The 8784-nt window shown below is 57.8% G+C and overlaps 1 protein-coding gene across 1 annotated transcript in view; it reads left to right on the forward strand.

The window, feature by feature from the left end:
* The first annotated feature begins 1877 nt into the window (after nt 1–1877).
* USP35 (ubiquitin specific peptidase 35) overlaps nt 1878–8784 on the forward strand; it is a 24986-nt gene continuing 18079 nt past the window's right edge. The window contains exon 1 of the mRNA XM_021711797.1: nt 1878–2261. The gene's annotated coding sequence lies outside the window, so the exon portion shown is untranslated. The remainder of the gene's footprint in view (nt 2262–8784) is intronic.

Genomic DNA, 8784 nt, shown 5'->3' on the forward strand with positions numbered 1-8784 from the left:
GGGTCTCGAACCCGCGGGCTCAGGCAATCCACTCACCTCAGCCTCCCAAAGCGCTGGGATTACAGGCTGAGCCACCGGGCCCGGCAACTTTTTAGTTTTAAAAGCTCTCTTGGATTTTCAATCTGGAATCTAAGGCATGGGGCAGGTCCAGGGGATCACCTGGATGTAAATGCCAGAGGAGTTTCCGCTCTGTAGGCAAATGGACACAGCATGGTTGGTTGAATTTCAAGGAAGATGATGCTCAGGGGAGTTATATATCTTCCAGTAAACCAGAGACTTCTCCACCTTACTCAGTCAGCCCACCAGATTAGGGACTCTGGCTCACAGCCTCGCAACCTATGTAGAGGCACTGTCCTTCACCTCCCTTCTTGGCCTCCTCACACCCTGTCTTGTCCAGTCCACATCTGGACAAGCCCATGGGCTGCTCCATTATCACCACAATCCACATGGTAGGAGAGAAAAGGCGTTTCCTAGATTCAGTTGACACCCCAGGGAGCCCAGAGTGAGCCATTAGGGCAGAAGAGGAATGGTGGGGTGGAGGAAGAACACCATAGGCCCTGCCACAACTTCCTCCCCCTTGCATAGCAAAGTATTCTTTTGGTGCAGACTCCCAACAGCCACCACCATCTTCTCCTCTTCCAGAATTTTCCTTCACCCTTTCAGCTCATTCTCAGGCTTCAACTTTGTGCTTTTTCTCAGACACAAGCACCCTATTTCAACTGCTCTCCTTCTGTGGTTTTCCAGCTCCTCCTGACAATAATTTATAAACAACAGGCTTTCAAACCCACCTCCTCACTTCATGCTCACAATCCCATAGGACGGTTGCCTTACAGGTTGGCATGGGAAGTGTTGGGGGCACTGGTCCTGTCAGACAACCTGCAAACAGGCCATCAGAACTTTTGTTTCTTCCCTGCCACCCACTCCAGACCAAACCTCTGCCTCCCCGGAGTGCAGGCAAAAAAGCAAGGTCTCTGAAACAAGGATTCCTGAGTGGTTTAGGGAAAATCATTTCACTTTGCTGAGCCTCACGTTCTTCACCTGTAAACAGACATGGTGACGGCTTCATAGGGCGTGAGAGTTGAATGAGATCATGGGTGTGACACACTGACTCACGGCTGGGCTTTCCCACAAGGAAAGAGAAGTGTTCTAGGCACCCACAGGCCCTTGCCCACACCGCCACAGCGCTGTCGACCCAGGGCTCTCCAGAGGGGGCTGGGGGGCGTCTCCTTTACGTCTGTGTCTCCGACCCTCCGCCCAGCGCAGCCCAGGCTTGCCGCATCGGCTTTTTTGGCACCCACTCCCCAGCCCTAGGGCCCCCTCTTCGGTCTGACACGTGCCCCCCTTCTCACCTCGAGACCCCGCCCGTCCTTGCCCCACCCACCAAAGGCTCCTCCCACAGTCCCGACCCTCATGATCCGGGCTTCTCCAACCTGCACCATCCACCCTGGCTCCTCCCATCAACTCCGCCCCTCTCATAGTTCTGCCCCTCGTGGCTCCCGTCTCCCCGAAACGCGCCCCCTCCCCCGCGGCCACAGGCGTTGTCATCCCCATTTGACAGATGAGAACGGCGACGCAGGGGAAGGTGGCCTCTCATGACAGGACAGGTGCCCAGGTGGGCCCACGTCCCCTCACCGGTAGTCCCCGAGCCCAGCGCCCCCGGTCGCACAGAACCCACCTCCTGCCCTGGCCCTGCAGCCTTCCCTCCGCGAGCGGGCAGCGCGGCTTTGCGAGGGGGGCGGAGGGCCGGCGCCCAGCCCAGGGGCGTGGCGGACCGGGGTCCGCGCGCTGCCCTCTGGGACTCGTAGTTCTCCCTGAGAGCTTTGCGGCTCGGCGCGCCGAGCGCGAACTTCAGCTCCCAGGAGGCATTACGCGACTCGCCCAGCGCCCCGCCCCGCCCCCGCCGGCTCTCGGGCCGGCTGGCCTTAAAGGGGACGTGGTCCGAGCGGCGAATCGCGGGGTGGCCCCCGCTCCGGCTCCGCCCCATTTCCCGCACCTCGCCCCTCCCCCGCTTCGTCCCGCAGCCCCGGCGCCGCGCCGCAGAGTCGGGCTTCCTGGCACAAACGGGCTTGTGCAAAGGGTGGGAAGACTGGACTTTACCGTGGAAGCAGCATCCCCTCCGTCTGGGACCTGGCGGAGGGCGTCCCCACCCTGGGGGGAACAGAGGACCCGCCCTGACCTAGCGGGGCCCAGCCTAGTCCTGCCCGGCCTGAGCGCCCCGCCCAAGAGCCGGCTCTGAGGCAGGGCCCACTGGGGTCCGGGAGGTAAGGGGGCTGGGGGCGTGTGTGCAGGTTGGGAGGGGGGCGGTGTCTGCGCCCTGACGTTTCAAGGACCCCGACTCGCGAGGCTGGGAGTCGGGAGGTCCGGGTGCATCCTGGGCCTTGCTGTGTGACCTTGGGCGAGTAGCTACCCCTCTCTGGGCCTCAACCTCCTCATTCATCAATTGCATTTTGAGGTGATTCCGCTCGCCCCCCTCAGGGCTGAGGGCATCCGCTCCCAGTACCACGAATCTCGCTGGCCTTTCGTAGGGCCCTCAGCCCCAGGCTGGGTGCGGGTCGTTGGAATAACTGGAGGCAGGGAAGGGGCGGAGCTGGGGTCCGGAGGCCCCCACTGCTTGGAATGGGCTTCTGCTATTCTCAGCATCCTGGGCTCCGGGATACCTCATTTATAACAGCCTTTGCAAACCCGAGCCCCAGACGTGTCAGCTTGGTGCCTCCCCTTCCAGAAAGCCTGGGGTGGGGAGGGGGGTGCGGCCATGAGAGGGTGGTGAGGGGCAGCCCCGCAGGGATGGGCCAGTGCGATGGGTTCCTGAAGAGGGACTAGCTGCTTCTGCCTTCACCCCTCCCCTCTTCTCACTCCCTTTCAGGAGGAGAGCAGTTGCTTCTTGTCAGTCAACCCTTTTTTCTTTCTTTCCAGGAGTCAGTTTGGTGGCCCCTTCGGGCCTCCCAGAGTAGGGCGAGGGCTTCTTCCCAGGGTTGCCTTGGGGAGAAGTTCCGTTAAAAAAATGCAGAGAGGCTGCTGCCCAGGGACCTGAGGGGGCCAGAGATGGAGGGCACTTCTGGCTTCAGGAGGGGCAGCCTGGGACCCCGGGCAGCTCTGGCACCTAGGGGAGTCCAAGGAGGAAGGCTGGCTGCGAGGGTCAGAGAGCAGAGGAATAGGCTCCCCAACTGTTAGATCCTGAGCTGGGGGGCTGCTCTGCCCCGAGGCAGGGAGAGGTTGGGGGGACCTTCTCCAAGCCCGCTTCCCTTGTCCTAGGAGATTCTGTGAGCTTTTGTCCTGGGGCTAGCCAGAAAGACTATTTTTGTTTGGTTTTTGCTTTTTTTTTGCTGCTTTGGTTGGTTGATCCATTTTAGAATGGCCAAGGCCGCGCTCCAGTGCAGTCCAGTGACTCTGTAGGGGCTTTATTGTCTGATGTTTAAGGTTCTCAAGGTTAGCCAGGCTTGGTGGCTCAGCCTGTAATCCCAGCACTTTGGGAGGCTGAGGTGAGTGGATTGCCTGAGCCCGCGGGTTCGAGACCCGCCTGGGCAACTTGGTGAGACCTCATCTCTACAATAAGTCAAAAATTAGCCGGGCGTGGTAGCATGCGCCTGTAGTTCCAGCTACTTGGAGGGCTGAGGTGGAAGGATCGCCGGAGCCCAGCAGCTCGAGGCTGTGGTGGCCAGGAGCAGTCACTGCACTCCAGTCTGGGCGACTGAGTGAGACTCCAACTCAAAAAAAAAAAAACAACAAAAAAAAAACATTCTCAAGGTTTTGGATATGTAAGACCAGGCCTGGTCAGAGGAGGGGCAGAGACTGGACCAAATATTAGGCCAGTCTCTGGAAGGCACTTTTCTAGTCACATCCTTGGTTTTATCCCATCTTGCTGTCACATGTCTCTCATCAGTCACTTGGCACACCTTTATGGGCACTTCCGCTTGGTCCTGTACTGGACGCTGGCTCAGAGGTGGGCTTGGATCTACTTCCTTGCAAGGGAGGTCCCAGCCTGGTGAGAGGGAGAGACATGGAACCCAGTTACACTGCAGAGGGATGAGAGTAGGTTAGAGGGCCTTGAAGGCTAGAGCTCAGAGCCTTGAATTATGGAGGGAAAAGAAAAGGCTTCCCAGAGGAAGGGACATGTGCGCTCGGCCTTGAAGGATGAGTCAGAATTTGCCAGGAGAGAAGAGGAAGAAGCCCTTTCCCAGCAGAAAGGACATGATGCAAAGTGGCATTTGGGAAAAAGCATACCGCCCAATGCTGGTTGAGTTCACTTCAGCCCTGCCTCACATTAGCTGAGTGTCACAGAAAGGGCTGACATCAGGCTTGGGAGTTCGGACCTTCTGGGTCCAAGGAGCTGTGGAGCCTTGAGAGTTCCGAGCAGGGGCATGGTGAATGGAACCTACCGTACAAGAAGGTTAATCTACAGCCTGGGTGACATAGCAAGACCCTGTCTCTGCTAAAAAATAAAATACTGGCCAGGTGTGGTGGTGTGTGCCTGTAGCCCCAGCTACTCAGGAGGCTGAGGTGGAAGGATTGCCTAAGTCCAGGAGGTTGAAGATGCAGTGAGCTGTGATCATGCCACTGCACTCAAGCCTGTGTGACAAAGTGAGACCCCTGACTCAAAAAAAAAAAAAAAAAAGAAGAAGAAGGTTAATCTGTCAGTGTTGCAGGATGGGTTGGAGGGATGGAGAAGGGATGATGGGGCCTGAGCTGGGGCCCAGGGCGTGGCCTTGGAGCTGAGCATTGGAGGTGTGTATACACACACACACACACACAGGGTGCTTTGGGGTGATGGAGATAAGTCAGGCTCCACTATGCAGGAACAGAGATCTGTCAACACATGGCGGAAATGCTCAGGGTCATCCCAGAGGACAGATAAAGAGATCTGGGTGCTCTGCGGGAGGAATCATGATTCTCCTGAGTGCCTACTGTGTGCCCTGGAGCATGCTGGGAGTTCTGGGCTCCCCAGCTGTCATGTATAAGCCTAGGGCTGGGAAGGAGCAGCAGCGCCAGCTGGGAGAGGCTAAGGGGTGAGCAGGGAGTCCTCTCCCACTTGGGGTTCAGAGGCTCGCAGAGGCGAAAGATACCTCCCCTGTGGCCACGGCCACCATGGGGGTAGTGACTGGGCTAGGCTCAAAGCCTGGACTCTGTTCTCCAGGAAGCCTGCCTCTGTTGGAGGATGGACTGAGGGAGGGAATGAAGAGAGGGGTTGGGAGGCCCCTGCCCCAGTCCAGGAAGAAGTGAAGGGGAGCTGATCCTGGGTGGGGCTAGAGCTCCGGGGAGGGGCTGTGGAAACACGAAGCTGGTGGCCAGGGCGGTGGAGGCGATGCCACGTAGAATCAGCAAGATCAGCAGCGCGTGGCTCCTTCCCCTGACAGTGTCTGTTTCTCCCCTCAGTGCCAGGTGGCCGAGAATAGACTCATGACTGCCGGCCCTCTTTTTTACACCTTGACTCAGCCCTGTGAGTGGCATGCCCAGAATGGTCCCCATTTTCCTGATGAGAAGGCTGAGGAACCAGGCAAGGGCTTGCCCAAAGTCAGCTGGTGACTCCAAAGCAGAGAACCTGGGTCTCGTTCTTTTAGTGCAGGCTCTTCTGAGGGAGGACACAGCTGCTCTTTGCTGCTGTGTGTGGCGTGGGGCAGCTGTCCCTTGGGTCACAGCCAGCATCGACAGGCCCTCTCCTCATCCTTGCCTAGTGCGATCATCCAGCCCGCCTGAGGGAAGCAGAGTGCAGGTCCTTGTCCTGCCCTGCCAAGGCCATGACCCCAGCTTCCCCATCCCTGCTGCAGGGAGAGCGGACTTGTCCCGCCTTCCTTCCCTGGCTTGTGGGTGTCAGGTGAGGCGCAGGCCTCTAAAACCCTTTTGCATGAATGCATCCAAGATATTATTAAGTGGGCGTGTTGGTGACCATGGTGACAGCTGTCCTCAGACTGCCTGTGTGGGCGTGGGGGCAGGTGGTCAGGGCTTGCCTGGTGTGGTCAGGCCATAGACTGAGCAGAGGCTGCTGGGCTGGCCTTGGAGATCAGAGCTCCCATGGACCGAGTGCCCAGCTGGCAGGCGCAGCCCACCTAATGTGGTAAGTATTAGTGTTAGTATATTAGGTAGAAAGCTGTGGGACTGCCAACACTTGATTGCTGAATTTCATGTGGTTCAGTCTCATGCCATTTATCCCAATTTTGCAGAAGAGAAAAGAGGCTCATGGTTGTGATTTACTCAAGATCACACGGAGAGTGGGGTCTGGCATGCAGGACACTTCATTCCTGGTCTGCTTTTCTTTCCCCCTCCAGAGCCTTCCCTGGTCCCAGAACTCCATTTATGCCTGCCCCCTCGCCCTCTTCCTCCATGCACGAAGCCAGTACCTCACTGATTAGTGCTTCTCCGTGATTGCTGGGTGCCAGGATTCTTGGCATCGAGGCTGAAAGCACATTAAATCCACTGGCCTCAGGGCAGGGTCCAGCCATCCAGGGGCTCTGGGAGGGTGGACTTTTTGTGCTGGGGAGGTCGGCCACAGCAATCACACACTGTGTCACAGGCACTGCCTAGGAAAGAGAGGACCAGGCTGAAGGGAGACCAGTTTGGAAAGACACTTGTGCAGCCCTTTTGAGAGTCTGCCTTGTGCTGGCGTGCTTTCCAAACATGTCTGCTTCCACCACCTAGTGGAGGCTCCTGCAGGGCAGGGACTTTGCTTCTAAAGCCACAGGAATGGGTATTTTCTGAGCACTTCCTTGTGCCCAGCGCCACGCAAGGGCTTTGTCTTCACAGCCCTGCAAGGTGGAAACAGGCTTGGAGAGAATGAGTGACCTTCATGGTAATAAGGATGCAGAGTCTAAAACACCATTTCCTTCACTTTCTCATTCAGGAGCCTTGGGGTGGGCTCTGAGCTTCTCAGCTTTTAACAAGTGCCCAGGTGATTCCGAAGCAGCCAGCCTAGCATTTGGGAACCACCGGTCTCTTCCATGGCTACACCTTCAAACCACAGTAAACTCAAGTGGCACACACTCTTGGCCTGGGAGAAGCCAGCCTCAGATAGATAAGCCCTGGTCCCCGCCAGGAGAGGAGAGAGACAGACACTTAAGCAGATGAGCCCATTGCATGGTATCAAGAGCAGTAATTGAGGTTGGGTCACAGCTGAGAATTAGGACAGAGAAGGGCATGTCTCCATAGGGCCTGGCACCTAGTTGGGGTCCCAAAACATCTGTGGTTTTTGAGTAAAACTTTCTGGCCAGCCCCAGGTCTCAAGAATAGTTTTTACTGAGCCACTAAGTTATGGCGAGACTTATATCAGGTCTGGCCTGGAGTGGGATTATACAAAGAAGCAAGGAAAGGGCCCCGCCTTCTAGGAGCTGAGAGCTACATATTAAGAGACCACAAACCAGTGTGAGGATCAGGAGTCAAGAAGGTCTGTGTGCAACAGAGGCTTCTGGGAAACAGCCTGGGTGGAGGGAAGGGGCAGAAGGAAGACCGCCCTGGCTCCTTCTGGCTCGTCCTGGTCGGGAGGAGTAAGGTAACACACACTGTAGGCTATTGGGTCATCCTAGATGCCTACTGTGTGCCGGGCACTGTGCCAGGTGTGGGGATACTGGTGAACTGAACCTGATGATGTGGTTCCCGCCCTCAGGAACCATATATAGGATTGCGGGGGAGGCTGACCCCAGCAAGTAATCATCCATAATAAGTGCTCTGAGGGAGCAGGACAGGATGCTCTAATTTTTTAACTAGGGAGGAGTTCGAACTAGCCTGGGAGTCAGGCAAGGCTTCCTTGAGGAAGTGAGTTTCTGCTGAGGTCTGAGGAGGAGAGAAGCCGGAAGGGGAGAGCACAGCAAAGCCACAGGGGCAGAGGGCACGTAGCCAGCCAAGAGCGAGGGGCTGGTGTGGGCTGAGGCTGGAGAGTCAGGCAGGGTCCTAGTCGTGCGGGGCTGGAGCACGGAGATGAGATGCTCTGGTTCCGTCAAGGGGACTGGACCCCTCCTACCCCAGCACTAAGTGATCCCAGCTGAAACGGAGGAGCAGGAGGCCACAGGCGGTGGTAGGAGTCGTGGGTAGGGAGGGGATGGATTCGGGCCCTGGACCAGGGACGTTCTCACTGAGGTCAGGTGCTTCTTTTTTTTTGGAGTCTCACTCCGTTGCCTAGGCTGGAGTACAACGGCACACTCATGGCCACCCCGGCCACGCCAGCGTCCACCTGATCCTTCCGCCTCAGCCTTCCAAGCAGCCGGAACTCCAGGCGCGCACTACCACGACCGGCTACTTTTTGATTACTGTCGAGACGAGGTCTCGCCAAGCTGTCCGGCAGTCCACTCGTCTTGGCCTCCCAAAGTGCTGGGATTACAGGCGTGAGCTACCACGCCCTGCCGGTCAGGTGCTTTCATAGGCTTGGAAGGAAAACAGGAGCCCGCCTAGTTGTGTGCGTGGAGGTGGTGGGGCTCCTGTGTTCCTGGGGCAAAGGCGCAGGTCATTTGGGAAAGGGCGGAATACAGAGTGCAAGGGATCCTGGGAAGCCTCGCAGCCCTCCCTTTTGTGCCCCACCTCGTCTCCCCCGTGGATGTGACTCGGCTAAGACCCGGCCCGCCTGCTCCGAGAGCGGATGAGGTCGCCGGGGAGGCCCGGGGAGAGAACGGCAGAGGGGTGACGGGCGGGGCGGCGGCTCAGGTCGGCCCTGCGGTTCCAAGGCGCTTAGCAGCAAAAGCTGCAAGTCCCTGGGGGCTTGTTTTGTGCCAGCGACCGTGCGGTGTCATCAGGGCGGGGGGGGGTCCTTGCCCCATCCCACAGATGGGAAGACGGAGGCCCGGCAAGGCTGAGTCGCTCGCCGAA

Source organism: Carlito syrichta, unplaced genomic scaffold, assembly GCF_000164805.1.
Source record: "Carlito syrichta isolate Samal-C Ts95f unplaced genomic scaffold, Tarsius_syrichta-2.0.1 Scaffold85569, whole genome shotgun sequence".
Classification (NCBI taxonomy): domain Eukaryota; kingdom Metazoa; phylum Chordata; class Mammalia; order Primates; family Tarsiidae; genus Carlito; species Carlito syrichta.